This window comes from Ursus americanus, chromosome 5 (assembly GCF_024610735.1).
Source record: "Ursus americanus isolate L20-20 chromosome 5, mUrsAme1.1.p, whole genome shotgun sequence".
NCBI classification, from domain to species: domain Eukaryota; kingdom Metazoa; phylum Chordata; class Mammalia; order Carnivora; family Ursidae; genus Ursus; species Ursus americanus.
The window spans coordinates 1238147-1263193 of record NC_142131.1 but is presented as its reverse complement, the minus strand read 5'-3'; the positions used below and the strand labels follow the sequence as shown (position 1 = coordinate 1263193).

General features: G+C 39.0%; 1 long non-coding RNA gene across 1 annotated transcript in view; it reads right to left on the bottom strand.

The window, feature by feature from the left end:
* LOC123779320 (uncharacterized) overlaps positions 1–22187 on the bottom strand; it is a 124395-nt gene extending 102208 nt beyond the window's left edge. The window contains exons 1-3 of the long non-coding RNA XR_006776168.2: positions 21972–22187; positions 20450–20690; positions 2067–2423 (exon numbers count right to left, since the gene is read on the bottom strand). This is a non-coding gene — a long non-coding RNA (uncharacterized LOC123779320). The remainder of the gene's footprint in view (positions 1–2066; positions 2424–20449; positions 20691–21971) is intronic.
* Between the last annotated feature and the right edge of the window lie 2860 nt (positions 22188–25047).

The following is a 25047-nucleotide window of genomic DNA, read 5'->3' as shown; positions in this document are numbered from 1 at the left end:
TAAAACAAAATATGAAAATTGAATTTATACTTTTCCAGTTAGGTGTATTGCATAAGAGACTAACTCCCTGGTTTCACATAATGCTAAGTCAGTAACATTTCTAGTACAGAGATTAGAAATGTTTGGCCTGAGTAAAAGAAACATGGGCACTATTTAAAATATTTAAGAAGTTCTTATACAGAAAGAGGAATAGATAAGCTTTCAAAGTTGCTCACAGAGAGAGAAGCAGAACAAATAAGAACAGGAGGTAGGAGTAAGATTTTGGCTCAAAACAAAGAAGAAGTCCTACAGCCTCTCTTTGAAGGAGCTTCAGCAATGTCTCCAGACCAGTTAGGAAAATATTCAAGATCATCACTGCAGTTAGGAAGATGTGCTCTGACCAAAACCCAATGGCCTTGGCATTAGAATCCTCTCTTTGATGTATTACGCACATGCTAGCCCTATTACTACACATCCTGTTTCTCGGACCTCAGGATGCCAGCTTTTCTAGGCACCTGGGCAGCCACCATCCCTACATGTCACATTTAGATGTAATGATGTTGCTCCTTTGCTCACCTGCGGGAGTCCTCTACTGTCCGCAAAACAGCCATCACCCCTTATCATGATTTTTCAAGGCCCTTCGCAATCATCTCACCACCTCACCACCATCAACCTAGTGCCCCAACCCAGTAGATAAGACTTTGATGTAAAATAGGCTGGATTTATTTGCTTATTGTTGGGTTTTTTAAAATAAAGGACTGACTTGGGGAAGTGTTATTGATTCAGTGCGTCCAGGTAGTATAAAGGAACTAAACAGAGTCTCCCATAAGATCTTTGCACTCAAGTTAGAGAGATGTGAACCAGATACTAGGATATTTAGGAGAATCTGCAACTAGGAGAGTGAAGAGTGACCCTCAGGTATGATTCCTGGGTGACTGTCAGCCTAAAAAGAGATGTCCGGTGATGGAGCACGGAATGTCGTCTATGCAACAACATGGGTAAAAATATCAAATTCATGGTCATCACATGTGCAGATCATGATGCTGAGAGGAAAGTACGTACAGTGAAGGGCAGTAACAGATGAAAAGCTAGGAGCCCAGAACACTGGATGGTACAAAAAAGGATGAAATTCAACCAAAATTCAAAAAACAAACTGCAAAAGGACGAGACAAAGAGACAGTGATGTCCCAGAACCATCTGTGGAAAAGGCATAAATATTTTATTCCATTGCAAGCTTAATATAAGTCAACATGTGACTCTCCCTCCAAAAAAGAAACTGATAGGACCTTGAGTTGTATTAATAGACACACAGCAGCTATAATAAAGGAGATAAATGTTCCTCCGTCCTCTACAACCTAAACGGCAAAAAAACGGGGATACTTAGCCTGAAGAAAGAAGGTAGATTGATTGTTCTCTTTAAATATTTAAAAAGGTGTCATGTAGAAGCAGCTCTCAGAAGTTCAACATACAAGGGGTAAAATACATGAGGAGATAAATTTGGATTTGTCTTCCTTACAGTGAAAACTGCATGGGAGAACGTAAAGTCTCCATTACTAGCCTGGGACAGTTTTATACAGGCTGTAGGTCTGATTCTGGAGAGCTGACCAGAATGTTAGTGTTCTGAACTCAGATTCTACAATTTGCAGTACGCCAGACGGCTGGGGGGGCACTGGGTAAAGCTGTGATAATGGCGGCCTTAGTGAAGGAGAGTTGCTCCATCCTCAAGAATTACAAGCAAAACTCTGGCGGTCTCTGAACAAAGTTTTATTAGAGATGAATTGCACCTCCATACTCATTTGGTACAGACCTAGTAATAGAATTAAAGGGAAGTTCTCTTTCCATGTTATGCTTTATAAAAGCTTTAAAATGTTTCCTCTTCCTACAGCTGCTCTGCAGGACCTTTTTTCCCAGTTATATAAAATGCACATTTGTTAGATATTTTCCAAGAGTAATTTTTCAACGTAATAAGTAAAAGGCTAACAGTAAATTGTAAAATAAATCCGGTCCTTAAAACTAAAATTTGTGGCCCTAATTTTTTTTTTTGAATGTATTTTGTGCACCCAAGACATCGAATAGAATAAACTTACCTGCCCACACAGATGGGGCTCCTCTTCTTACATCGATGTCAAAACGATGGCTTCAGTCTGAGTGTTTTCACTCCACACCAGGGACAGACATTTGGTCAATGTTCCTTCCAGCTCTACCTGCTCTGGCTTTGCATCAAAAGTCCATGGACACACTTTTTCTCTCCGACTGCTAGGGACTTCCAGGCTCTGGTCTGCATTTATTTCCCACTCTCAGCGTGTTATCATGCATTTCTTCAAGGCAGTGGGTATATCGAGAAGTCTTGCTGGCCGGAGCTCTTGCAGTTCCGTTTGCCTGCCTTTCCTTCCTCCGGAAGTCGTAGGTCTCACATTTACAGTGCATCAGAACCACCTGGGCAGCTGGTGAAAAACATGGATTCCACAATCTCAGCCACAGGTGTTCTGATTTAATAGCTTCCTCGAGAGGACAACACTATTTCTAACAAACCCCTCCTCCCAGAAAGGACTTCTTCTAACCAATTTCTTTACATAGGTGGTTAACAGATCACACTTTGAGAAACTATCTAAAAAGGATTCTAAATTGGAGAAATGTACAATGTGGCATTTTTCTCATCAGACCTGAAAAATATTTGTTGATGATGTACCTCTTTACGATAATGATTGGTTAAGTTAAAAGAGGCGTCCCTCATTCAGGAAGAGATGGCAGTATATATGGTTTCATAAAAACCTGCTGTTCAAACGGTGATCTGTGTGGAGCTAGTTAGAAATGCCCCACCCCACAGCTGCTGAACCAGAACCTGCCCTCTAACAAGACAGCCAGGTGATTTCTATGAACACTAAGATTTGAGAAGCAACTGTACTGGAGCACATAAAAAAAGGTGACGAGCAATATGGATCATCCTATGAGGATGAGATTTGGCTTCAAATAACCCAAAATAATAGTAGCTTAAATAAGAAAGCTAATTTCTGTCATACACAAAAGTCCAGATGTAGATAGCTATGGCAGGCACTGTAAGTTCTTTCCGTGAGGTCCTCAGGGCCCAGGCTCCTTCTAGACCAGGCTGTCGTGTTTTGTTGTACTGCACAACTCTGAGATGAGGCCCTTCACATGATCAAGACAGACTGTGAATTCATTATGGCAGTTTTTCTGCATCTGGTAATAAAGGATTTACAGAATGGGTGCTTTTCTTCCAAAACACAAAAACTTGTCCTGTGGGCAGATGGCAAAACAGAATCGAACTTGATGTTCTACCATCCCTTTGTCCTTCTGCTAAGTTAGATTTCCAGACATCATATTCATTTTTCAGGCAGAATCCTGGAAGAAGGTGCAAAAAGTATAACCCGGCTATCTAGTGCTGCTAAATTTACCTGGTGCTGCTAGAGTCTCAGCAAACATCCCATTGATCAGGCTGAGTTCCAAAAACACAATCAGCTGTAAAGGAGGCTGGGAAATGTAGTTTTTCCCTGGACAGGCACAGGCCCAGCTCAAACGTCTATTACGGTGAAGAATGGGAAAATAGGCATGGGGGGACAACCAGGGATCATATATTTGGATACAAAGCCATGTATTTCTGAGATTTCTACGGCAAAATTGTCTACTCTTTCAGAACGTGTTCCACTAAAATAGTTCTAGTTCAAAGTTGAGCCTCTCCAAACTACCCCATTTGATACAGCAACAGCTGAGCGTGTCTCAGTGTTCTTTCCTTTGTTGTGGAGGGCGGGGTAAGAAAATGGTCGGGAGTGAAACTAGAGAGAAGAGCAGAAATCCAGGTACCAGAACCAAGGTATAAAGGAGACAATGTTGAAAAGAAAGTAGAAGCCATCATCAAAAAGAGACTAGCAACAAGGAGACCTAGTACTGATTCTAAGTGAGTCAGGCTACAGCTTCATCAATCCCTGTGTCCAAGGCAAAGACTGTCCTAAAGCCAAGACAGGTTGAGTGTGCTCATGGAGGGGTCACAACATAAGGGAACAGGGCTGGCTGAAAAACTGTGGGACCCGATGCAAAATAAAAATGCAGGGTCCCTTGTTCAAGAAGAAGGGGAAAGTGCAGTTAAAGGTACTAAAAATATAAAGCTCTTTCCTTTAAAAAAAATACCTTATTACTACTTATAAAATGTAATAGGAATAATAGCAATACATGAGTAAAAACATAAATTTACAAATTATGAAAAATATTTTGGTGCTTAGTTGTATAATACAATAAATAGTATTTTATTACTTTTAGTGTATCCAGAGCCAATGGTTCTTGCAGAAAATCTTTTTTAAAAGATTTAATTCCCCATAAAAATCAGTGTCATGCATCTGAATTTAATTATAAATGTAAATTAGTATAATGGCATTAAAGTATTTGCTCTATCATTTTCTGAAATGGAGGTGGCACCTCCAAAACCAAAAATGGTGTCATAAATTTGTAACTAATTCAAAACACCTACTAATACATTGTATTGTTGTATTTTCTTTTTTTTTTCCATTTATTTTTAAAAGTTTTTATTTTAATTCCAGTTAGTTAACATGCAGTGTTACATTAGTTTCAGGTGTACAATATAGTGATTCAACAATTCCATACATCACCCAGTACTCAACACTACAAGTGCACTTCTTAATCCCCATCACCTATCTTACCTATCCCCCCATCCCCTCCCCTCTGGTACCCATCAGTTTGTTCTTTGTAATTAAGAGTCTGTTTTGTGGTTTGTCTTTCTCTCTTTCTCTTTCTCTTTGCTTGTTCTTGTGTTTCTTAAATTCCACATACGAGTGAAATCATATTTGTCTTTCTCTGACTGACCTATTTCACTTAGGATTTTACTCTCTGGCTCCATCTATGTCATTGCAAAAGGCAAGATTTCGTTTTTTATGGCTGAATAATATTCAATTGTATATACATATCACATCTTCTTTTCTCCCTCTTTTGTTTTTTCAAGTAGGCTCCACACCAAGCAATGGAGCCCAACTCGGAACTTGAACTCACAACCCTGAGATCAAGACCCAAGCTGACATCAAGAGTCGGATGCTCAACTGACTGAGCCACCCAGGCGCCCCAATATAATACATCTTCTTTATACATTCATCAATCAATGGATACTTGGGCTACTTCCATATCTTGGCTATTGTAAATAATGATGTTATAAACATTGGGAGTTATGTATCCCTCTGAATTAGTATTTTTGTATTCTTTGGGCAAATACCCAGTAGCACAATTGCTGGATTATAGGGTAGTTCTATTTTTAACTTTTTGAGGAAACTCCATACTGGCTTACACAATGGCTACACCAGTTTCCATTTCCACCAACAGTGCATGAGTGTTCCTTTTTCTCCACATGCTCACCATCACCTGTTGTTTCTTTTGTTGTTGATTTTAGCCATTCTAACAGATATGAGATGATATCTCATTGTAGTTTTGATTTACATTTCCCTGATGGTGAGTGATGTTGAGCATATTTTCATGTGTCTGTTGGCCATCTGCATGTCTTCTTTGGAGAAATGTCTGTTCATGTCTTCTGCCCATTTTTTCACTGGATTATTTAGTTATTGGATGTTGAGTTTTATAAGTTCTTTATGTATTTTGGATACTAACCCTTTATCAGATATGTCATTTGCAATTATCTTCTCCCATTCTGTAGGGTGCCTTTTGTTTTGCTGATTGCTTCCTTTTCTATGCAGAAGCTTTTCATTTTTCCCCCTTTTTCAATTTAAATTCAATTAATTAACATAGAATGTATTATTACTTTCAGAGGTAGAGTTCAGTGATTCATCAGTCTCATATAACACCCAGTGTTCATTACATCAAGTGCCCTCCTTAATGGCCATCACCCAGTTACCCCACCCCTTTCAGCAACCCTCAGGTTGTTTCCTATGATTAACAGTCTCTTATGGTTTGTCTCCCTTTCAGATTTCATCTTGTTTTATTTTTCCCTCCCTTCCCCTATGATTCTGTTTTGTTTCTTAAATTCCCCATAAGAGTGAGATCGTATGATAATTGTCTTTCTCTGATTGACTTATTTCACTTAGCATAATACCCTCTAGTTCCAACCACATCATTGCAAACGGCAAGATTTCATTTTTTTGATAGCCAAGTAGTATTCCATTGTGTATAATACCATATCTTCTTTATCCATCCATCTGTTGATGGACACCTGGGCTCTTTCCATAGTTTGGCTATTGTGGACATTGTTGCTGTAAACATTGGGATGCAGGTGCCCCTTTGGATCACTACATTTGTATCCTTTGGGGTAAATCCCTAGTAATGCAATTGCTGGGTCATAAGGTAGCTCTATTTTCAACTTTTTGAGGAACCTCCATACTGTTTTTCAGAGTGGCTGCACCAGCTTGCATTCCAACTAACAGTGTAAGAGGGTTCCCCTTTTTCTGCATCTTTGCCAACATCTGTTATTTCCCGACTTGTTAATTTTAGCTATTCTGACCGGTGTGAGGTGATATCTCATTGTGGTTTTGATCTGTATTTCCCTGATGCCAAATGAGGTTGAGCATTTTTTCATGTGTCTGTTGGCCATTTGAATGTCTTCCTTGGAGAAATGTGTCTGTTCATGTCTTCTGTCTGTTTCTTGATTGGATTATTTTTTCTTTTGGGGGTGAGTTTGATAAGCTTTTTTTTTTTTTATATAGATTTTGGATACTAGCCCTTTATCTGATAAGACATTTGCAAATATCTTCTCCCATTCTATTGGTTGTCTTTTGGTTTTGTCCACTGTTTCCTTTGCTGTGCAAAAGCTTTTTGTCTTGATGAAGTCCCAATAGTTCATTTTTGTCTTTGTTTACCTTGCCTTTGGAGACAATCTAGCAAGAAGTTGCTGCAGCTGAAGTCGTAGAAGTTGCTGACTGTGTTCTCCTCCAGGATTTTGATGGATTCCTGTCTAACATTTAGGTCTTTCATCCATTTTGAGTCTTTTTGTGTATGGTGTAAGAAAATGGTCTAGCCCCAAGTGGGGCTCAGTTAAGCATCTGCCTTTGATTCAGGTCATGATTCCAGGGTCCTGGGATCAAGCCCCACATCAGGCTCCCTGCTCAGTGGGAAGCCTACTTCTCCCTCTCTCTCTGCCTGCCATTCCCCCCTGCTTGTGTGCGCATGCTCTCTCTCTCTGTCAGTTAAATAAATAAAATCATAAAAAAAAGAAAGAAAATGATTGAGTTTCATTCTTCTGCATGTGGTTGTCTGATTTCCCAACACCATTTGTTGAAGAGACTGTCTCTTTTCCATTGGATATTCTTTCCTGCTTTATCGAAGATTAGTTGACCACAGAGTTGAGGGTCGATTTCTGGGTTCTCTATTCTGTTCCATTGACCTATATGTCTGTTTTTGTGTCAGAACCATACTGTCTTGATGATTACAGCTTTATAATATAGCTTGAAGTCAAGATTTGTGATGCCACCAGCTTTGGTTTTCTTCTCTGGTTCCATACAAATTTTAGGATTATTTGTTCCAGTTCTGTGAAAAAAGTTGATGGTATTTTGACAGGGATTGCATTGAATGTACACAATGCTCTAGGTAGCATAGACATTTTATTTTTTCTTCCAATCCATTAGCATGGACCATTTTTCCACTTCTTTGTGTCTTCCTCAATGTTTTTCATGAGTGTTCTATAGTTTTCTGAATACAGATCCTTTCCTCTTTCATTAGGTTTATTCCTAGGCATTTTATGGGTTTTGGTGCAACTGTAAATGGGACTGACTCCTTAATTTCTCTTTCTTCTGTCTCATTGTTAGTATATAGAAATGCAACTGATTTTGGATTTTGGGGTGAAGTCTTTTGGGTTTTCCACATAGAATATCATGCCATCTGCAAAGAGTGAGAGTTTGACTTCTTTGCTGATTCAGAAGCCTTTTTTTTCTTTTTGTTGTCTGATTGCTGAGGCTAGGACCTCTAGTACTATGTCGAACAACAGTGGTGACAGTGGACATCCCTGTCATGTTCCTGACCTTAGGAGAAAAGCTCTCAGCTTTTCCCCATTGAGAATGATATTTGCTATGGGCTCTTTGTATATGGTTTTTATGATATTGAGGTATGTTCCCTGTATCCCAACACTGATGAGTTTTAATCAAGAAAGGATGCTATACTTTGTTAAATGCTTTTTCTGCATCTATTGAGAGGATCATATGGTTCTTGTCCTTTCTTTCATAAATGTAGTGTATCACATTGATTGATTTGCAGATGTTGAACCATCTGTGCAGCCCAGGAATAAATCCCACTTGGTCGTGGTGAATAATCCTTTTAAAGTTCTGTAGTATCTTGAGAATTTTTGCATCCCTGTTCATCAGGGATATTGGTTTATAATTCTGTTTGGTAGGATCTTTGTCTGGTTTTGGGATCAAGGTAATGCTGGTCTCATAGAAAGAGTTTGGAAGTTTTCCTTCCATTTCTGTTTTCTTGAAACAGCTGCAGAAGAATAGGTATTAATTCTTTAAATGTTTGGTAGAATTCCCCTGGGAAGTCATCTGGCCCTGGACTCTTGTTTTTTGGGAGATTTTTGATTACTCTTTCAATTTCCTTGCTGCTTATGGGTCTCTTCAGGTTTTCTATTTCTTCCTGGTTTAGTTTTGGTAGTTTATAGGTTTTTAGGAATACATCCATTTCTTACAGATTGCTTAATTTGTTGGCATATAGTTGCTCATAATATGTTCTTATAATTGTTTGTACTTCTTCAGTGTTGGTTGTGATCTCTTCTCTTTCATTCATGATTTTATTTATTTGGATCCTTTCTCTGTTCTTTTTGATAAGTCTCATCAGGGGTTTATCAATCTTATCAATTCTTTCAAAGACTAGCTCCTAGTTTCATTGATCTGTTCTACTGTTCTTTTGGCTTCTATTTCATCGATTTCTGCTCTAATGTTTATTAATTCTCTTCTCCTGCTGGGTATAGTCTTTATTTGCTGTTCTTTCTCCAGCTCCTTTAAGTGTAAGGTTAGGTTATGCATTTGAGACCTTTCTTGTTTTTTTTGAGAAAGGCTTCTATTACTATATATTTACCTCTTAGGACGGCCTTTTCTGCATCCCCAAGGTTTTGAACAGTTGTATTTTCATTTGTTTCCATGAGTTTTTTAATTCTTTTATTTCCCAGTTGACCCATTCATTCTTTAGTAGGATGTTCTTTAACCTCCATGTATTCGAGTTCTTTCCAAATTTCCTCTTGTGATTGCATTCCAGTTTCAAAGCATTGTGGTCTGAAAATATGCAGGGAATGATCCCAATCTTTTGGTATTGATTGAGACCTGATTTGTGACCCAGTATTGATCTATTCTGGAGAATGTGTATTCTGTTGCTTTAGGATGGAATGCTCTGAATATATCTAAGAAGTCCATCTGGTCCAGTGTGTCATTCAAAGCCCTTGTTTCCTTGCTGATCTTCTGCTTAGATGATCTGTCCATTGCAGTGAGTGTTAAATTCCCCTGCTATTATTGTATTATTATCGATGTGTTTCTTTAATTTTGTTCTTAATTGGTTTATACAATTGTCCCTTTTTCTCTCTTCTTCTGGGACTCCTAAAATATGAATATTATTACATTTGATGGAGTCTGAGTTCCCTGCTCTGATGCCTGGGAACTCTGCCGCAGTTAGGCACCCCCCCCCCTGCTCTTTCTGTGACCCTGAGGATCCTGAGACCACACTGTCCCACCCAGGATTCTGCCCTGTTTCATCACCTGAGCGCCTTTCAGACAGGGATGTCCTTCACCTGAGCAGATTTCTAAAAGTTCTGATTTTGTGCTCTGCTATTTTATCACTTTCTGGTGCTGGCTGATGGAGGTTCCCTCTCCCCTCGGTTTATCTTCCCATGTATCACCTCAGATTCACTTCTCTGCACCTCCTACCTTGCAAAAGTGGTCACTTTTCTATTTGTAGGGTTGCAGCTATTCTTTTCTTAGATCTCCAATTGAGTTCACAGGTGTTCAGAATGATTTGATAGATACCTAGTGGAATTCATGGGACCAGATGAAACAGGTTTCCTACTCCTCTGCCATCTTGGAAAGCCCTTGCCAGAAGATTTTATTTTGATGTAATCCCAATATTTTATTTTTGCTCTTGTTTCCCTTGCCTCAGGAGACAGATCTAGCAAAAAGTTGCTATGATCAGTGTCAAAGAGGTTACTGCCTGTGCTCTCTTCTAGGATTTTCATGACTTCAGGTCTCACATTTAGTTCTTTAATTCACTTTGAGTTTATTTTTGTGTAAGAAAGTAGTCCAGTTTCATTCTTTGCATGTTGTTGTCCACTTTTCCAAACACCATTTGTTGAAGAGACTGTCCTTTTCCCACTGTATTTTCTTTTCTTTGTTAAAGATTAATTGACCATATAGTTGTGGGTTTATTCCTGGGCTTTCTAATCTGTTCTGTTGATCTATGTGTCTATTTTCATGCCAGTACCATACCATTATGTTTATTATACCTTTGCAATATAATTTGAAGTCCAGAATTATTATGCCTCCAATTTTGTTTTTCTTTATAAAGATTACTTTGGCTATTCAAGGTCTTTTGTGGTTCCATACCAATTTTGGGATTCTTTGTTCTAGTACTGTGGAAAATGTTGTTTGGTATTTTGATAGGAATTGCATTAAATGTGTAGATTGCTTTGGGTAGTATAGACATTTTAACAATATTTGTTCTTTGAATCCATGAGCATGAAATGTCTTTCCATGTCTTTGTGTCATCTTCAATTTCTTTCATCCATGTTTTATAATTTTCAGACTATAGGTCCTTCACCTCTTTGGTTAGATTTATTCCTAGATATCTTATTATTTTTGGCGCAACTGAAAATGGGATTGTTTTCCTAATTTCTCTTTCTGCTGCTTCATTATTGGTATATAGAAATGCAACAGATTTCTGTACATTGATTTTGTATCCTGCAACTCTACTGAATTTGTGTATCACTTCTAGGAGTTTTTTGGTGGAGTCTTTCAGGTTTTCTGTATAAAGTGTCATGTCATCAGCAAATAATGAAACTTTTCCTTGTTCCTTACTGATTTGGATGCCTCTTATTTCTGTTTGTTGTCTTATTGCTGTGGCTAGGACTTCGAGTACTATGTCGAATAACAGTAGTGAGAGTTGGCATCCTTGTCTTGTTCCTGACTTTAGGGGGAAAACATTCAGTTTTTCCCCTTTGAGGATGATGTTAGCTGTGGGTTTTTCATATATGGCTTTTATTATGTTGAGGGATGTTCCCTCTCGACCTACTTTGTTGACAGTATTTATCATGAATCAACGTTGTACTTTGTCACACATTTTTTTCTGCATCTATTGAAATGATCATATGGTCCATATCCTTTTACTTATTGATGTGATGGATCATGTTGATTGAATCTTAAATATTGAACCACTCTTGCAACCCAGGAATGAATCCCCCTTGACCACAATGAATGATTTTTTTTAATGTATTATTGGATTTGGTTTGCTAGTATTTTTTATAAATTCTTTATTTATTTTTTAAATAATCTCTATACCCAATGTGGGGCTCACACTCACAATCCCGAGATCAAGAGCCACACACTCCACTGACTGAGCCAGCCAGGTGCCCCTTGGTATGCCAGTATTTTATTGGGGATTTTGCGACTATTTTCAACAGGGATGTTGGCCTACCGTTCTTTTTTTTTTTTTTTTTTTTTTTTTTTAGTGGTGTCTTTATCTGGTTTTGGTATCAGGGTAATGCTGGTCTCATAGAAAGAATCTGGGAGATTTCCTTCCTTTTCTAAATTTTGGAATAGTTTGAGAAGAATAGGTTATTAACTCTTCTTTAAATGCTTGGTAGAGTTCACCTGTGAAGCCATCTGGTCCTGGACTTTTGTTTGCTGGGAGTTTTTTGATTACTGATTCAATTTCTTTGCTGGTTATCAGTCTGTTCAAGTTTCCTATTTCTTCCTGTTTCAGTTTTGGTAGTTTCTAAGAATTTGTCAATTTCTTCCAGGCTGTCCAATTTGTCGGCATATAGTTTTTCATAACATTCTAACTGTTGGTATTTCTGTGGTATTGGTTGTTATTTCTCTTCTATCATTTTTGATTTTATTTATTTGAGTCCTTTCTCTTTTTTTCTTGGTAAGTCTGGCTAGAGGTTTATCAATTTTATTGATTTTTTCAAAGAACCAGTTCCTGGTTTCATTGATCTGTTCTATTATTTTTTAGTTTCTATATCATTTATTTCTGCTCTAATCTTAATTATTTCCTTCCATCTGCTGGCTTTAGGTTTTGTTTGTTCTTTTTCTAGCTTCTTTTGGTGTAAGGTTAGGTTGTTTATTTGTGATTTTTCTGGCTTCTTGAGGTAGGCCTGTATTGCTATACACTTCCGTCTTGGAACTGCTTTTGCTGCCTCCCAGAGGTTTTGGACCATGGTGTTTTCATTTGTTTCCATGTACTTTTTAATTTCTTTTTTGATCTCCTGGTTGATCCATTCATTGTTTAGCAGCATATTATTTAACCTCCATGTATTTGTGGTCTTCCCAAATTTTTTTCTTGTGGTTGACTCCTCATTTCATAATGTTGTGGTCAGAAAAGATGCATGGTTTGACTTTGATCTTCTTGAATTTGTTGAAGCTTGTTTTATGGGCTAATATGTGACCTATTCTGGAGAATGTTCTGCGTGCACTTGAAACGAATGTGTATTCTCCTGTTTTAGGATGTAATGTTCTGAATGTATTGGTTAAATCCATCTGTTCCAGTGTATCATTCAAAATCATTGTTTCCTTGCTGATTTTCTGTTTAGATGATCTGTCCATTGATGTAAGTGGGGTGTTAAAGTCTTCTATTTTTATTGTATTATCATCAATTAGTTCACTTACGTTTGTTATTCACTGTTTTATGTATTTGGGTGCTCCTATTTTGGGTGCATAAATATTTACAATTGTTATATCTTCTTGTTAGATTGTCCCCTTTATTATTATATAGTGTCCTTCTTTGTCTCTTTTACAGTCTTTGTTTTAAAATCTAGTTTGTCTTATATAAGTATTAGTACCTTGGCTTTCTTTAACATCCATTTGTATGGTAAATGCTTCTCCATCCCTTCACTTTCAATTTGCATGTATCTTTAGGTCTGAAATGAGACTTGTAGGTAGCATATAAATAGGCCTTGGTTTTTTTATTTGTTCTGTCTCCCTATGTCTTTTGATTGGAGCATTTAGTCCATTTAAACTCAAAGTAATTATTTTTAGATATGTATTCACTGTCATTTTATTACTTGCTGTATAGCTGTTTCTGAAGATTTTCTCAGATCCTTTCTTATCTTTCTGTCTTTCACAGTTTGCTGATTTTCTTTAGTGACATATTTGGATTTCTTTCTCTTTATTCTTTGCATGTTTATTAGTGGTTTTTGATATAGGGTTACCATTAGATTTGTATATAACACCTTCTGCATATAGCAGTCTATCTTAAGTTGATGGTCATTTAAGTTTGAACCCATTCTTCTGTCTTCCCCATGTTTAAGGTATATGTTATTGTATTTTATATCTTTGTTTTGTTGTGAGTTCCTTGACTAAGTTTTTACAGAAATATTCATTTTTACTGCTTATTGCATTTCCTACCTTTATACTCTCACATTTGGTCTCTCCACTCAAAGAGTTCCCTTTAATATTTCTTGCAGGGCTGGTTTAGTGGTCATGAACTTCTTTAGTGTTTTTTTTTTTTTTTTTTTTTTTTGTCTGGGGAACTCTTTATCTTTTTTTTCTACTCTGAGTGACAGCCTTGCTGGATAGAGTATTCTTGGCTGCAGATTTTTCCTATTCAGCACTTTCACTATATCATGCCTCTCCTTTCTGGCTTGGAAAGTTTTTATTGAAAAGTCTCTTGCTAGTTTTATGGGTTTTCCCTTGTAAGTTACTGACTTCTTTTGTCTTGCTGCTTTTAAAATTTTTTCTTTATCATTATACTTTGCCACTTTATCACTATATATTTGCATAAATACAATATGTCTTGGTGTGGGTCTGCTTTTGTTCATTTTGAAGGGAGTTCTCTCTACTTCCTGGATCTGGACATCTGTTTCCTTCCCCAGATTAGGGAAGTTTTCCACTATTATTTCTTCAAATTTTCTGTCCCTTTTTCTCTCTTCTTCTGGGACTCCTAAAATATGAATATTATTACATTTGATGGAGTCTGAGTTCCCTAAGTCTATTCTCATTTTGCATAATTTTTCTTTCTCTCTTTTGTTCAGCTTGATTACTTTTCATTACTCTCTTCTAGGTCGCTAATTCATTCCTCTGCTTCTTCCATCCTGTTGTTGATTCCATCAAGCATGTTTCTCATGTCATTTATTGAGCCCTTCTTCTCTGCTATGTTATTCCTTATCTCTGCGTTAAGGGTCTCATTCATGTCTTCCACTTCCTTATGGTCATTGCTTTAAATTCTCTATCAGGCATGTTACTTATATCTGTTTCACTTAGATCTCTGGCTGTGGCCTTGTCCTGTTCTTTCATTTGGGATACATTTCTCTGTCTTCTCATTTTATTTTCCTCTCTGTGTCTTTGTGTGTTAAGAAAGTCGACCATGCCTTCTACTCTTGAAAGCAGTGACTTTATGAAGAAGAGGTCCTGGAGTGCCCTGCAGTGCATGTCCCCTGTTCAACAGAACTTGGCACTTCAGGAGAGTATCCTATGTTTGTTGCTTATGCCCTTCTGTTGTGTCTGGGTCACTTTTCCTTTCAGTGCAGTCATCTGCACTGACACGCTGCCTGTTGTGAGCTGTGCTTGCTCTCTGTAGTGTTAGTGGGACCCATGCAGGCCAGCTCTGAGAGGGTGTGCCTGCTGGGGAACTTGGGAGCAGGGCAGCAGTGCTGGCAAAGTTTGTACTGGATCACTCGTCCTATGCTGGATCACCTGAGATGCTACAGTGCTAGGGTGGCTGGGGGAGCACCACTGGGCATGGTATACAGTGGCAGCTGTGCAGTTGGCTAACAGTGCAGTTTTGTGTGCTAACAAAATTTGCCCTGAGCCCAGGACAGAGGCTAGCAGGCTTGGAGTGGGTGAGACCTTAGGAGAACTTGTGGGCCTGGCACACAGCTAGCTTATTAGGTACCAACTGTCCATGTAGCCCTGCTTCCCAGGTGGTTCTGTGTTTATGCTGGGGGGCGAGGGAGGAAAATGGTGCCTGCCAGCTCCTTTATTTTCATAGAAGTGCCCCACCATGCTCTAAAATCCATATGAACAGATCTGTCTCCCATTTTCCCCAGCATTGTATAAACTGCTGTTTTTATGTTACCTCTCTGTGCAGGCTGCTGTCTCTTTAAGGGTGGGGACCCAGCTATTACTTGCTCCCAGCTCACACAGTGCTGAGTCAGCTGACTTTTAAAGCTCCAGGTTCCAAGTCCCACTGGTTTTACAAACTCATAGAATTCAGTTCCTCTGGCTTTTAAAGACAAACATTATGGGGATTAGTCTTCTTCATGTGAGCTCCCTGGTGCAAGGACCCATTTTTCTGCCCTTTCTGTCACAGCTCTCTCCCTTCTGCAGGCAGCTCCCTCTGCCTCTCTGTCCTTCCTAAGCTTTCAGATGTAGCTTCTTCATATTTAGTTGTGGAGTTTGTTCTGGTCTTCTGATCAATCTCCAGTTTATTGACTTGGATGTGGATGGTATCTTGTTGTAAACTAGGGACAGAGAGAGTTCAGGGTCCTCCTACACAGCCATCATCCCCCAGACTCCTCTATTGCATTTTCAATTAAAAGGAAAAATTAATTTTAGAATTGTCATCTTCATTAGTAATTGATTCATCTGAAGCTTCATATGAAAACAGTGTTCTTTTCCATCTAATGGGATGATCTTTCTTTTTTTTTTTGAGAGAGAGAGAGGAGGGGGGAGGGGAAGAGGGAGAGAGAGAATCTTGAGCAAATTCCATGCTGGGCCTGGAGCCTGATATAGGGCTCAATCTCACAACCCTGAGATCATGACCTGAGCCAAAATCAAGAGTCAGAGGCTTAACTGACCAAGCCACTTAGGTACCCCTAATGGGACAATTTATAAATTTAATTTCTATTCATAAGTCTGATATTTGTTTCATAATATTGCAGCATTTTTCAAACCCAAAAATTCTAAACTCTTTGAAAAGTGATAACTCCCTAATATGCTTTACAGCAATGTGTATGCTATTATTCTGTAATTATTTACGGACAAAATTTACTTCCTTGGTGCCAGCATTTCCTATACCCTTGCTCAGTCTAGAGAATTAATGTTTGTGCAGAAGCTCTGGGGCTTCCGAGATGGACCACAAAGCCAGGGTCACAACCTCGGTCCCAGTACTGCCCCCTGCCATACCCTCCTCTTTCCCAAGGCCACCAGTGCTGTTGTTGCCACCACCAAGTCAGACCCAGGTCCAGCCCCAGCTGTCTCCTTGGGGTCCCCTCCACATCTTGGACCACCCCAGGCTTGTGTGTGTGTGCTCGGTGATGCTCCATGTATACACTGCTGTCTGTAGCCCCTGGAACCTGCCTGTCTGTGCCTCTCAGTACACACCCCAGGAGTAGCCCCTCTGTTCATGAGTGTACTCCTTGTCCCATCAGGCTCCACTTATAAAACACAAGTTCAAAGGTAAAATTACTAAGCATGTCCAAACAGCAACAGCAAGACATTAAAATAAGCACAGGGTTCCTTCTGGGAACAGAGTCATATGCCACTGCATGGCTTGCACACCCATGAGCCTGGCCCTCCTGGGGAGGGAAGGCTTGCAGTTGGCTAGGGATTAAATGGGATGTGACCATGTTATGCTGCCATCTCAAGAACACAACAGGAAAGAGACTTCTTTCTTCTGTATTTTACTATACTCATTTCTCAAAAATGTAGCCCTCAGCATTTCTTCTGATCTTGCAGTACCAGAAGCTGAAATCTTAATTTAGAAAGAAAGAAAGAAAGAAAGAAAGAAAGAAAGAAAGAAAGAAAGAAATTTTTTTAAAAATTAAGTTTGGAACTTCTTATTAAGATGAGATCCAATGGAACTGCGATGACCTGCTAGGTTTTATCCACATGTAATACATGTAGACATTAGCTTTTTTTAGGAAAAAATGCTTCTCCACATTTCTGAGTTAACCAAAGCTATTTTAAATAATATAGATGGCCAGAGTCATTTGACCAGGATGGTGGCTTGTCAGGGTTTTCATGAGAGCATATTTTATTCACTCTTCAGAAGTCTTGAATCCTGAGAAAGCAATTCCAACAAGTCCCTACTGAGTCCTGGGACTCAGACCTTTCTGACATTTCCCCCTATGCTGCTTATCCAGGGGTCATTCTCCACCTTGTTGTCTTCATTAACTAGAATAACGGTCATCCCAGCTCTGGTTTGTAACTGCCTTGGTATTGTGACTAATGGTCTGTTATTTTTGTCATCTACTTTCACCTTTCAGGACCTCTCCTTCCATTTCTTTTCACAAACCTATATCAAAGTTCTGAGTTTTGAATCCTTCATTTGTAGTTAGCAAAGAAGCCATATTTGTAAGTTGAGTACATACCTATATATAAGTTCTCCTTTTTCTATCCAAGTTACCAGGTTTAATGCTGTTTATCTGCCCCTGAATTTTATAAAGCGTTTTGTTTCTGAAGTATTTTCCCAAATCACATACACATGTATCAATATACTCTCCAGTTTGGTTCTCTATTACTGAATATTTCTGCCATGCTATGAGCACTAGTTATACTTGTAGGCAGTCAACCAATAAGAGCTGGGACACAAACTGCAAAAACCACAGCCTCTGAGTATGTTGCCTTGCTCTCCAAAAGCAAGCATGTTCTGCAGGGTATCTACTTTCCTTGGTCTTTATTTCTGCCAATTATTTTGGGTCTGGTCAAGAATTTTTATTCTTAATGGCTAACATAATGTTTGAAAGTGATAGAGTTGGACATGCCCCAAAGAAAGCAAGGAAAATGTCATGCTGGATGCTATAATTATACTAGTTGTAAGGCAGCTGGTGTTACCCTCAAAGAAATAGATGTGAAAACATAGGGTGAGGCTCAGCAGACAATTCCAGGATTGTGGAAATACAGTGACATTAGAATGGCATCACAAATATCTCTGTAGCCTGGGATAATTGATCTGCTATTGTGTGAAAAATACCTAGAAGAAAACTGGGCCAGAAGCATGTCATAACTTCAAGTCATTTGAAGAGAATGGAAGAGGCATTGTCAATATAAAACGCTGGGAATGCATGGTCTTGACGGCTGTGCTCTAACAACCCTGTGTGACATTGTTAGCAGTCCTAGTTCCCAAAACACATCCTCCCTGCCAAGCAGGGTGTGTACATCTTATACAACAATATCTCTATATAGAAGTCATCACTACAAGAACTATTGCCATTCAATGTAACCTCATCCTAAAATAATTACTCAGCTGACATGAGCTGATTATATTTAGTTTTCCATTTAAATTAGATCTTCAAGATTATCATCTAGCTATAAAATCATAGCTGGCAACATCATCTCTCTCAAAACGAAACACTTACAATGTTTAAGGCCCTGGAGAGACACAAAGGTAGGATAAATTGCCTCAGTGCTCAAGGAGTTTAGCTCAGTTTGGGGAAAATGAAAGTGCCAGTGCACATATATTGAGAACAAAGTTCTGGGCATAGAGAGAAGGCCAGGTAGTCAGGGAAAGATGCGCAGGGCAGGCAGAACTTTGGCTGGACGTTGTTAAGGGCTGAGCTTCCATAACGGGAGAGAATGGTGATGATCTCAATGCAGAAGTGTGGAGGCAGGAACACAGAAGAGGTTTAGAAAGTAGGATGAAGAGGGGCTTCATCTGGCTGGCTCAGTTGGTAGAGCATGTGACTCCTGATCTCGGAGTTTTAAGTTCGAGCCCCACATTGGGTGTAGAGATTACTTAAAAATAAAATCTTAAAAAAAAAGAAAAGAAAAGAAAGTAGGATGAAGAACCCAAATTAACTGAAGAGCTCATAGAGGGCAGCAGGGAGGGTGATTGCATTAGTCAGAAATTACTTGGTTGCATGTGATAGAAACCCCACTTGAACTAGTTTAATCAGAAAGGGGAAATCAGGATAGCGGAGTGTCTTACACAATTCATGAACAGAAATCTGGCACTGAACCTGGGAACAACTGCAACGAAGGCTTTTGTTGTCTGTCCTCCTGTTCCTCTGGGCTCGTGCTTCATCTTCTCTTGGACTCTGCAGACCACACCACACGCTAAGAAATATGGATGCTAACACCGCCCCCAGTACCACATCTCACAGCCCCCGCAATTCAGAGCCAGAGGGGCAGAATGGGCCTTATTGCCATTTCTGAAATCCCTGAAAAGGATACTGACTAGGGTATAGGATCAGTAGATTAACATGGAGTCTCCTTCAGGAAGCCTAGGAATTAATGCAAAGGATGCAGGGTAGTTCAGGAAGGAATGTAGTTCTAAAAAAAAAAGAGTGTGTGAGAAGGAAAATGGTTATACTAAAAAAATACGTATTACATATAGAAACAGTATCCATAAACATAGAAATTCATACCCAAAATGAAAAATGTCACATTTCATGTTTCTTAACTTGGAATTACAAATGCTTAAAACCTCACATCAAAATGCTAACCTGAAATAGAATTGATTCATTCCTATTATTCTCCCCCCAAAACAGTTAATTTCACCTGCAATTATTGGAGTGAAATGTATTTATATTAAGGACTCACTGCTGCTTTGTATTCTATGCCAGCATTTCACCAAATCCACATTCCATCCTCCTGCTTTTCTGTCTTTGTTTAACTAACGCAGCAGCATCTAGAACTCTTTTACAAATTCAGCTGCTCTTTCTTCCAGTTGGAGCGAAACCTTTTTATAATGATAATTGAGGGGAACTGAGCTAACCCCCAAAGTATAGATTAACTATGTTATATCACGATTTTATGGTGCACATTATGTCTTGAGGCTTAAGATTTTACTAATTTCATATAATAAACCATATTATAGGGAATCATTACTGCCTTCATTCAGAAAAGATTGTATAACAGCTTCTGACTTGAATAGGAGCTCTGAATACGTCAATGCTGTAGTGAAAAGTACAGTTAGAAGCGTGATAGAAACACTGATATTTGTTTTATGGCATCCTTGACGCTCTCAGGAATGTAGGTTCTATATCCAGTGTTCCCCTCAGAGCAATTTTGCCATTTGTTTCCTGGAATATTCTCCTTTTCTGCACCCCAGTGCCTTCAACCCAAATCTGTCCTACCAGGTACCCCAAGCCCAGGGCTCAGCCTCCTGGGAGCAGGAACTTCACAGTATCACAACACCTAAAAGATGCCAGAACCATAGTAGGCATTCAGTAAATGTTGAATAAACAAGTGAATTACATAAAGGGTTTATATTCACAGACACAGCTTCATAAACAAGAGTAAACACACCCCCCACATAAAAAGAGCAAGGTTAAAATGGAGAGGTCAGTGAGGCAGGGACAAAACACCCTATAATTGCTTCCTTCCTTTAAAAATGTCCCTTCATATGCGTAAATAGTAAGTTATTGTTTACATACCAAAGACAAGTAAGTCCAACTTCTTCCATTTCAACTCTGTTAGTGCTTGGGGATAAAGCTCAGTCTCTAAAGAACAAAGAAGTTTCTTGCCGAGAGTTGGCCAGATGGCTCAGGACACAGCTCTGAAGTCCATTCTGACTGTCCAGTGTTTCTTTTGATAAATAGCATTATTGCACTGCCTGGAAAAGTAATTCCTTCTATCAGAAGATGCTGGCAACAGAGTCATCCTGGACCATAAAAACTGTAAAAGGAAATGATAAGCGTGTCAGCAAATTCAATCAGTATGATGAGATCAGCTTTTATTGGGTTCCTTGGATAACCAGGCAGCACATAGCATACTCTGTGAATTAAATCTATCCAGCCCAAACATCCAGTTTCACACAGCCCTATGCCACATGTCTTTCTGCTGCACCCAAGACATTTTCCTAATTAGCAAAAATGAAGAGCACATGGTGAGAGGGAGACCAGGCACCAGGAGTTTGAGGTGTGTATGAGGCAATCCAGAGGGAGATATGCAAGAGCAGATATAAAAGGCTAAAAAGATCAGTGATGGTCTAAATCATAGCTAACATGTGTTAAACACTTGCTGGGCCTTGTGCTAAGAGCTTCACACATGGGAACTCGGATCAGCCTTGCAACAACAGTCCTCTGAACGCACTCTACTCTAATCCCCACTTAACAGATAAGGAAATAGAGGCTCCAAGAGAGAAGATAACCAGTTCACAACTAACAAATGGTAGAACTGGGATCTAAACCAGTGTCTTTCTGAATCCAGAGTCCACACCCTTCACCCTCACATATACTGCCTTATAGAAGGAAGTTCTAGGTTTAATCTCTTCTTTTTCTACCTTTCTTCACAGTCAAGCCATTGTCCCTTTCCTTCACATTCGGTTTAAGTGGACCTCAGCAACAACTGTCCCTTCTTATCCCCACCACTCCGTTGCACCTGTTCTTGCTGACTGTACCAGCTGAGATGTTTTGGGATACAATCAGCAGAATACTCAAGAGAAAGTAGCCTAAATAAAGGGTTTTTGTTGTTTTGTTTTGTCTTTTTGTTTATTTTGCTTTTTTCACATAACCGAAAAGCCTGAAGCTGGGCAGGCCTTGTATTTGTTCAGCAGCTCAATAATGTTCTCAGGGACCCAGCGTCCTTCCATCTTTCTGTTCTATGCTTTTCTACCCCTTGGCTTCTATCCTCCAGCCAGTTGCCCCATGATGGTAAGAGACCTGCACTCCCTCAACCAACTGCACCCAAAGTGCAAAAGAAACTTCTTCTCTTCTCCTGAAGAAGAAAAACACTGCTTATACATTTTCCTCTTTACATAAGGCAAGAAATCAGCCACATCTCCCTTCATGTCTCATTGGAAGTGTGTTTAAGGGACATCCCTAGCTGCAAGGAGTGCTAGGGAGGTAAGTATCTGGCATTTTTATAGTCTCAGTTGTGAACATCAGGTTCTAGGATCTACCAACATGAAAAAGGGAAGGGCTGTTGCGTAAGCCAGAAGACGGCTCTGTCACCTACCCGCTAATCCAGAGGAGACTTCAGCCCTGGATGGAGTGGCCTTTTCTTGTACACGACACTAGTGCCCAATTTTCTACTTCCTTACACTCTGTCTTTCCAGGCCCATCTTCTTAACTGTCTTGCCTTCTGCTTCTTACGTCACTCCTTCTCTCACCTCCTCCCAATACCTCCTCATCACCAGTGAAAGAGATACTCGGGCTCATTCGAGATCACACAAGTGCCTCTAGGAATTAAGCAAAAAAAAAAAAAAAAAAAAAGTGCAGAAGGGGTCATGAGTGATAGATAGGGAGTACTGGGAACTGTGGTAAATTGGAGAATGCACGCCTGTTTAAAAACACTCCAGTTCACATTTTAAGAGCACTGGTCTAAGAGAAATTCATCTGTAGGTCAAATGTATCCTGTGAGCCTTTACTTTGAAACCTCTGAATGATTTCCATTGCTTCAGTTCTAGTATTTCTGCATGTATTTCTCAAAGTAACTTAACAACTGTGTCCTTCTCTTCTTCCTGGGCTCTACATTTCCCAGCCCTTCTGTGAACGGAATGTGAATAAATGACATATCACTGAGGTTGAAAGGGTTTTAAATGGATGTTTTCTCATACTTCCTCCTCTAGTTGAATACAAGTGATTCAGTGGAGGACTATGGGATGGTAGAGCCACAGAGCAGAAGTGGACTGGATCCCTGAATGACAGCATGAAACAGAGGTCCCTCTTGTACTCTGCTCTGTAGCATGAGTGAGGAATGTATTCTGTTAAGTCACTGAGATTTGAACGTTGTTTGTTACAACAGTTAGCTGCCTGGACTAAAACAGAATGTACATTTTTGTGCAAGTGAAAAATATCTTACATAAGCAATAAAGTCTGTCCCTTACTGCTTCATTAATTTATATTACCTTTTAGGGGTCTGTAGGCATCTCAACCCTGGAATAAAATAAGGTGTGTCACTAAAGATTTGTTAATTGTGTTTATCTTTTCCAAGAACCAAAACTCTTAGTTTTATCAATCTTTTCTATTGTTTTCCTGTTCTCTGTTTCATTTATTTCTCCTCTTATCTTTATTATTTCCTTACCCCTGCTACTTTGGGGTTTTTCTTCCTTTTTGAATTCCTTGAGCACTAGAAATTTAAGTTCTAGTTAGATTGTTTAAGATCTTTCAATTTTTTTGATGCATGAAGACCAGGTGTGCATGGAGAAAGATGGGTTATAACAATAGCAACTCAAACAAGATTGGTTGTGGAAGCCAAGATTGGAGAAACCAAATACAAGATGTGTGCCTGGAGAAGGTAGGGAGAGACGTAGACAAAGAAAATCTATTTTCAGTATCTCTCAGGGTTGACCCTGGCTGATTCTTTGTACTTTCCTCTTATACTCAATGACTTCTCCCTCCCACATATACACTGTCTTTTCTATTCAATCTATAATATCAATTGCACTTTTACTTTTTGATCTTGAAATATCATTTGAATACTGCAGTTGTTGTATATATTCTCCCTCAACATGAGATGATTCATGGTTAGCCATTAAGCGTGATAATGTCATCCCAGCCTCTCTAGCTAAAGAGATTCTCCATTTGGGAGAAAATGACTAAAGTCCAGAGCAGGAATTTCAATTAGTTTAAATTAAGGTTTTTTGGAAAGAAAGAACACAGATTCACTCAGGCTAAGTCAAGGAAAGTGGGTTAATTATAAAAAGAAACAAAAACAGATACCTCATGGGACTCCAAGAACAGAAACAAGTGAATCCCACCCAGACAGGAGTTGCATTGGGGGGAGCTCTAGGGACTTCTGCAGCAAAGTCCACACATCTTCCCTGTAATGGCAATACTATTGAAGGGATTCAATTACTCTCTATACCTCTTTTTCTTTTGGTACCGATTCTTGTTTGTTTTTCAACTTTATTGAGATATAATTGACATAACATTCTATAACTTTAAGATGTACAATGTGTTGATTTCATACACTTACATACAGGCATACCTCATTCGATTGTGCTTTGCTTTATTAGACTTTGCAGATAATTGAGTTTTTTAGAAGTCAAAGGTTTGTAGCAACTCTGCACTGAACAAGTCTATCAGCACCGTTTTTTCAACAGCATTTGCTCACTTCAAGCCTGTGTGTCACAATTTGCTAATTCTCACAGTATTTCAAATTTTTTCATTATTATTATATTTGAACTGCTGCAACCTCAGGATAAAACTTTAACATATGAGGAGTTGCTTTTTATGGATAAGCAAAGAAAGTGGTTTCCTAAGATAGAATCTAATCCTGGCGAAGATGCTGTGAAGATTGTTGAAATGACAACAAAGGATTTAGAATATTACATAAACTTAGTTGATAAAGCAACAGCAGGGTTTGAGAGGATTGACTCCAATTTTGAAAGAAGTTCTACTGTGGGCAAAATGCTTTCGAATAACATCACATGCTATAGGGATATCAGTCATGAAAAGAAGAAGCAATCAAGGCAGCAAACTTCATTGTTGTCTTACTTTAAGAAATTTCCACAGCCACCCCAGTCTTCAAGCAACCACCACTCTGAGCAGTCAGCAGCCATCAACATCAAGGCAAGACACTCCACCAGCAAAAAGAGTACAACTCGCTGAAAGCTCAACTAGTGATGAGAAATTTTTAGCAATAAAATATTTTTAAATGAAGGCATGCACATTGATTTTTTGTTTTTTAGATATAGTCCTATTGCACACTTAATAGATTATAGCACAGTGCAAACATAACTCCCATATGCACTGGGAAACCAAGAATTTCATGGGACTCTTATCGTGACATTCACTTTATTGCAGTGGCCTGGAAGTGAACCCGTAGTATCTTCAAAGTATGCCTGTGCTGCCAAATGTGGTATTTAGCTAGCACCTCCATTACATCATGTAATTGCCAGTTCTATGGTGGTATGGATTCTTAATTCTCCTCCATTCCTAAGTGGCTCAGCACCAACTCCATAACTTTTCTACCGCAAAACTTACTGATTCTTCTTTATAACTTCTATTTGTTCATGCCCACTCACAACTCCTTTTACTGGGATCCACATTACAAGCTATTGAGTCTCAAGGATGAGCTTCATAGATCT